Source organism: Vespa mandarinia, chromosome 12 (assembly GCF_050613455.1).
Source record: "Vespa mandarinia isolate Hongniang chromosome 12, ASM5061345v1, whole genome shotgun sequence".
In the NCBI taxonomy this organism is placed as follows: Eukaryota; Metazoa; Arthropoda; class Insecta; order Hymenoptera; family Vespidae; genus Vespa; species Vespa mandarinia.
In genome coordinates this window covers 3322501-3330000 of record NC_140821.1, presented here as the reverse complement: position 1 = coordinate 3330000, position 7500 = coordinate 3322501, and the positions used below count along the sequence as shown (strand labels likewise).

General features: G+C 31.7%; 1 long non-coding RNA gene across 3 annotated transcripts in view; it reads right to left on the bottom strand.

The window, feature by feature from the left end:
• Positions 1-7500, bottom strand: part of LOC146872646 (uncharacterized) — a 177666-nt gene that overhangs the window by 1896 nt on the left and 168270 nt on the right. For all 3 annotated transcript variants that reach the window (XR_014982844.1, XR_014982845.1, XR_014982843.1), the window contains one exon: positions 5511-5570. This is a non-coding gene — a long non-coding RNA (uncharacterized LOC146872646). The remainder of the gene's footprint in view (positions 1-5510; positions 5571-7500) is intronic.

The following is a 7500-nucleotide window of genomic DNA, read 5'->3' as shown; positions in this document are numbered from 1 at the left end:
ATAGTGTTACGTTAATCACGATCAGAGTAAGAGAAAGAAAGAGAGACAAAGAGAGAAAGAGAGAAAGAGAGAGGGAGAGAGAGAATTTATTTTATTTTTCTTTTTTTTCTCTTCTTTTTTTTTTTTTCTTTTTTTTTTTTTACTTTAAATTTTATTTTCGTAAAACAATAAATGGTACGAAATATTTTATTTGACATTTTTTAACTTCTCTCTCGCTCTCTCTCTCTCTCTCTCTCTCTCTCTCTTTTTCTGGACGTTAGAGAAAATAAGAAAAGACGTCCCTTTGAGTAATCGTTTGGTATAATGAATTTTCCAAGGTCTCATTGGGAAGACTCAAGAAGAGAAAGAAAAGAAGAAGTTATCTATAATGAAGGAGTTTTCTTAAGTATCACGAACTGAACGAACATGAAAGATGAAAGAACGATCTTAAACATTTATATATACATATACATATACATATATATATATATATATACACATACAGTTCTATATCAAGTAAATCGTAAGAATCTAGAAAGCAAGTAGTAAGAACGATGCAAATCGTTAAAAATAAGTATCTTGGTAAGGGATGCTTGAATTTCTTGAACAGAAAGAGAGAGAAAGAGAGAGAGAGAGAGAGAGAGAGAGAGAGAGACAGACAGAGTTCGTTTTACTAATCTGGGTCACACAGCTTTGATCGTGTCGTCAACGAGAAATACGAAAAGCATAGAAAAGAAACGACGGACATTCAAAGCAGTTTTCGTTTCTCATCGCTGACTACCTTTTTTTTTTCTTTTTTCATTTTTTTTTTCCATCATCCCTTTTGCTCTCTCTCTCTCTCTCTCTCTCTCTCTCTCTCTCTCTCTTGTACTCTACGACCTACTCTTCGTTCGCTGAGTGTTAGCCATCGTTGAAATAGTAATTTCTCTCTCTAGGTGGATCGATGAATGAGGTGAATGTTCCCCCATAGTGAGAAACTCCTTCCTATCGTCTATTTACCTTATCACGATAATCATGACATAATTAATATTTCAAAATGTTTCATTCATTCTATGTCGAATTTAATTGATCGATTGATATCTTAATAATCGACGACATTTTATAACGTAAATCTAACGGGTTATTCGCGTTTACCATTTCAATTTCGCGTTATCATTTTTAAATGCATTCACACACGTCCGACATTTTATCGTTGTATTATAATATTGAATAAAGAAGAAAAACAAAGAACAAAAAAAAAAAAGAAAAAAAAAATAAAAAAGAAAGAGGAAAAGAAATAACAGGAAACGAGAAGCACAAATGCAATTTGTGAAAATGAAATTATTGACGATGTACCGATTAAAAAGAAAAAAAAAAAAATATATATATATATATATATATACTTTTATAGCGTCGTATTTCGATATTGGATATTTTAACAAATGTCATTTGACGATACTTCGTACGTATATTCTACGAAAATAAATCAAATTGATCGTGTCAATCGTTCAATTTCGTATTATCCTTTTTAAATCAGCTCACGTTACGATATTATCATTTTATCGTGTTGTCATGTCGAAGGGGAGAAAGGAAAGAAAAAAACAAAAAAAAAAAAAAAAGTCGAAAATGAGAAAAAAAAAAAAGAAAACGAAAAAGGAAAAACTAATGCAATTTATGAATTTAAAATTGTTAACGAAATTCAACGTGAAAAAAAATTAGCCTATGGTGTTTCTAAACTCTCTCCATTGAAATCAGAATTCAATTGACCAAATATATATATATATATATATATATTCTCGAGTATATATGAGAACATTTCTTCTAGCACCTTGGGATTCCCTCTATTATTTATAGCTAACGTTGTAGACGCCGTCGTCGTTGTCATCGTCGTCGTCGTCGTCGTCGTCGTCGTCGTCGTCGTCGACTTCCTCCTCCTCTTTCTCCTCTTTCTCCTCGTTAGTTTCACAGTTAGTCCGTGTCTGCGTGGGCCAACCACCTTCTGTCGTTCGCCACCTGCTACCAATTACGTAACCCCGCGGATGGATGTTACCAGAGTTATATGGTATGTGCCAAAAAAGAAGGAGAAGGATTAATCTAAAATTCCAATGGAAAATTCAACGATTTGGACGTTCGAGAAATATTTCATCGACAGAGGGAATTCGATACCATCATCATCTCATATATATATTTATATATATATATTTATAAATCATTGATGATCACGTATTTATGATATATCCCATAGAATTTGTTTCTTTTTTTTTTTGCACGTGAAAACTTTTGATTTCGTTCATTTTTTTTTTTTTTCGTATTTCTGTTATTATTATTACTTTTTTTTTTTTTGTTTCTTTTTCTAACGATTCAACGATCATAGTTTCTAAGATTTCTTAATTTATCGAATGTCTCGAATGAAATAATAATAATAATGAAGATTTTTATTATATCGACGTAACACAGATTAATTAATATCGTATTATAAAATCCAATCGAATTTAATTTCGTATTAAATGTTAATTGATCATTATTTTCGACGATTACAACGACAATCATATTTTTAATATTACCAATGTGTAAAAGACAAATCGATTTTGTCAATTTTATTGTAAATTTCGATCTATGCAAAATGTTTGTATAATTTGATTGATCGATTGATCGAAAAAAAAAAAAAAATAATCGCCGTTGATACGACGATTTATCATTCTTTTTTTTTTTACCCCCCCCCCCTTCCCTTGCTACCCCTTAAACCGTCGGAGTATTTATTTTTATCAAAACTATAACAGATTTTTATGAAATACGATATAGATAATTATGACAGTAAAATAGATCGTGAGTTTTCAAACTGACTTTGAGTTTATTTTCAAAATGAATTTTACTTTATAACGGAATGAATATTGACTGACGTTTCGTGCCAACATCGGCCGTAACAATGGCGAGCAAGAAAAGTTTCAAGAATAATTAATATTCTTTATGAGAAATTAAAATGAGTTAGTTGGCATAAGGAACAAGAAAGAAGAAAGAAGAAAAAAATATGTCGAAAATATTTTTCTCTATGTCTACGATGTTAAAAATTAATTGAACAATTATTTCCGACGATACAATGATCACTTTTACAAGATTTTTTTTTTTTTAATTTAACGAAAGTTTGATATGAAATAATTTTGGATTTTATTAAATTGACGTAATAGATCAATATATAAGTTACGTTATTTTCAAAGACATTTTATTTATCTATATATATATATATAGATAATATGACATTTGTGTTACGAAAGAACGAATAAATAGAGAGAGAGAGAGAGAGAGAGAAAGAGAGAGAGAGAGAAATAGACATTTGAAAGAAGAAGGACATACGATTGATAGAGTACAAAGCACTTTGTCATTTGGTCGAATACAATGCGATCACGAGTCTGAGACTCCTTGGCAATCGTTAGAGGCGCCTCCCACATATACATATATTTATTTATATGCATATGTATGCGTGTCAACCGAATCGCAAAATTGATCTTTGACTTTTGGCTCCTATCGGAGAGTAGCGTGTTTGATATGTATGATATAAGAGATGATGTAGAAAATGATGATGACGATGATGCCAACTATGACGATAATAAAGATGACGTAGTACTTTTTAGAAAAAAAAAAAAAAATAAAAAAGAAAAAGTCCGATCAAAAAGATGAAGAAAGGATTTCTATCTAAATAATATAACAGCTTGATATTTCTTTGAGATTATTTTTGTCATCATTTATTAAAATGACAAAATTGTGCGATTGACAAATTGTATGGAAAAATTTAACAGCGTAGCAAAGGAGAAAAGAATAGATAGAGATAGAGATAGATAGATAGATAGATAGATAGAGAGAGAGAGAGAGAGAGAGAGATAAAAAAAAAAAAAAGAAAAGAAAGAAAGAAAAGTAAAAGAACAAATAACAAATACGTTGGATGGCTCGTTGTAACGTTGCCACGTTGTGTTCATATGTTAAATGGTTTAAATCTTGATGGGGGAATTAAAAGCAGCTTAAATTTCGTATATAATTCAAAAACTTGACTTGACATTTTGACAGATAGGAAACGACGACGACTACGATGACGACGACGAAGACGACAACGAAGACGAAGACGAAGACGAAGACGAAGACGAAGACGAAGACGAAGACGAAGACGAAGACTCAGACGAAGACGAAGATGAAGAGAACGAAGAGGACGAAGAGGACGAAGAGGACGAAGAGGACGAACAAGACGGTTGAGTAACTTAAGAAACGGACGATGGCGTTACGTCCGTTCTCGGTAATTTAACATCTTTCATCGTTTATCTACAAAATCTTACATGTATATATATATATATATATATATACTTAGAGAGATCTAGAGAGTGAGAGAGATACTAAAAGATTTCAAGGGAGAAAGATCAATAAGAAACAAACATATAAACGAACAAATAAATAAGTAAATAAATAAAGAAATAAAGAAAGAAATGAAGGGAAGAGGGATGAAGAGGAGGGTTGGAAGAGAGAGAGAGAAAAAGAGAGAGAGAGAGAGAGAGAGAGTCTACATTCCTGTCTCTCTCAGCTACATAACATTGGAACATTTCCAATCTATACGAAGAAACTATGAAACTTGTGAGATAGACATACGAATTCAAAGAAAATTTTGCTCTATCTATTTATCTCTCTCTCTCTCTCTCTCTCTCTCTCTCTCTCTCTCTCTCTGTCTGTCTGTCTGTCTTTCCCTAAAATTTTCTTCTCTTCTTTTCATTTCATTTATTTACATCTATACGTTGCATCGTTCTCATATCCATGAGATGCATATAATTCAACGGGATAAGAAGGATTTAAGAGAGATTAACTAAAGGCGGAAGCAAGGAACGGTAACCCAGCTTCTTCTTGTCACTTCGTTTCAAAGACTGATTTAAACGTTGTTGGATAACTGGATAAGGAAGCGACGTTTAACGTACTTCCGAAAATTAATTACGACATTTGAACTCAACTTTCTGCTTCCTCTATTAAACTCATTTAAATTTATGAGTTATGGGATCGATTATATTACGTTGATAAATAGTAAGGACGAAATTTATCTTTACGACCTTTGCTTTTTTCTTTTTTTTTTTTTTTTCTATTTTTTTTCTGTTTTTTTTTTTTTCTATTTTTTTTCTTTTTTTTTTTTTTTTCTTACCTCGTCCTCCTTTTTATTAACGAAGAATGTTCAGACGTGAGAATTCGCTATACACATATATATCTTAATATAAATTCGTTTTCCTTCCTTGTTTCTTTTTTTTCTTTTGCTTTTTTCTTTTTTTTTTTTTTGTTTTCTTCTCTTTTTTTTCTTTTTTTTGTTTTTCTTCTCTTTTTTTCTTTTTTCTTTTTTTTTTTTTTTTTTTTCAAGAAAAAGAAAAATCATCCCGTAAATATTGGTCGATTTAATTTTTTCTTAAAAAATCAGACAAAGAGAGAAAGAGAGAGAGAGAGAGAGAGAGAGAGAGAGAGAGAGAGAGAGAGAGAGAGAGAGAGAGAGAGAGAGAGAGAGATCCAAATGAAAAAATTCTTTTCCATATACTCACCATAAACAGACGACCATTATGCTAGTCGACGATATCTCGAGATCCAAAATGTGACGATATCTATAAACAGAAATGAGAAAACGTAATCGTTATAATCGTGATCATTGAAATTTTGTTTTTTTTTTTCTTTTTTTTTTTCTGGAAAAAGAAAACCGAACGAAAAAAAAAAGGAACAAAAGAAATGACGGATACACAGACACACACGTAAATAATGGAAACACATTATCGGTGATGGATACGTCGTGAATATTGGGAATGTTTCAAAAAAAAAAAAAAGAAAAAAGAAAAAAAAAGAAAAAAAAAGGAAGAAAAAGAAAAAGAGAAGAAAAAAAAAGGAAAAGAAAAGAAAAGAAAAGAAAAGAAAAGAAAAAAACAAGGAAAAAAAGAAAAGATATCAGGTGACTAAGATAAAAAGCACCTATTTAATGCGGATAATTAATTCTGCAATTTGTAAAGCGGAATAGTTGGAATGTTGATTTAGGCCGGATGAAAGAAGGGATCAGTGGAAAATCGAGCGGGTATGAATGGGAGATTAAAAGGAAAATGAAAAGCACGGAAACGCATCCCCGATTGAGATTAATGAAGCAGCTCGTTGGTTTTTCGAAAAGAGAAGGAAGGAAGCACGTGCCGTCGCTTTGATTTATTCTCGTACCTTCTTCATCTTCCCTCTCTCTCTCTCTCTCTCTCTCTCTCTCTCTCTCTCTCTCTCTCTCTCATATGCATATATATATATATATACAAACACACGTACACACTCATATGTGCACATACACATACATACGTATACATATACATATATATATATATATACGTACGCATGAACACACACACACACACACACACATATACTTCTCTCTATCTTCTTCCTACAATTTCAAAGGTGGAATGCTCGAAAAGCATCGAGACGTTTCCTTGCGATTTCTCGTGGGATAGTAGCGTGTTAATTCGATATATATATATATATATATATATATATATATATATACACGCGTCTAAAATTAATATAAATTAGCCTGCTGCCGGCTTGGGAGTCTGCCGTCCACGGAATGCAAGCGTCGTTCCCGTAAATTGAGACAAGTTGCCAGCAACGCAACGAACTCAGGGAAACTGCACGAAACTGCACCGAGAAGAAGAAGAAGAAGAAGAAGAAGAAGAAGAAGAATTCGAGCAAAGCTAGCTGCTACTCGAATACCAGAATCTCGTCCTTTTAAACGTGTTTACAAACGAAGAATCGCGAATAGTTGTTGTTGCTCGTGGAACGTCGTAGTAGTTGTCATAGTCGTCGTCGTCATAGTCGTCACCGCACAACACATAAAACACAACCGACAAAATCTTAGGAATAGATAAAATTAAATGCCGTTGTCCTCGGTCACGTAAATCTCCATTCCTTAAATTTTCCTTTGGATCATGATTATTCGTATATAAATAATTCTTCGTCATAATTATGTATTGATTTTTTTAATTCATATTCAATTACGTTCAAATACAACGATTTCCTTTTTCTTCCTCCACTCACCATCCCATTTTTCTTTTCTTTCTTTTATTCTCGTTTCTTGCGTTTCAAAAAAATCGAATCGACGTGAAAAGATAAAAAAAGAAAAAAGAAGAAAAAAAAAGAACAAAAAAAAAAAAAATAGAAAAAACAAGAAGAAAGGAAGAAAAGATAAAATCGCGACGAAACCTCGCGACGAATAATCCGATTAAATAATGATCCAATTAAATGCCATTAATGCAGGAAAGAAAAAAGAAATAAAAAAAAAAAAAAAAAGAAAAAAGAGGAGAAGAAAGAAAAGAATTCTTCGACACCCCTTTTATATCGAGGGAAAAAAAAAAAAAAAAAAAAAGAAAAAAAAAGAGAAAAAGGAGAGAAAAGAAAAAAGAAAAAAGAACGTTAACGAAATAAACATTTCTTTTCATTCTTCATTTGTGATTTGTCAATTTGTGATTAGAGAATATAATTGAAAAAAAAAAAAAAAAAAAAGAAATGGGT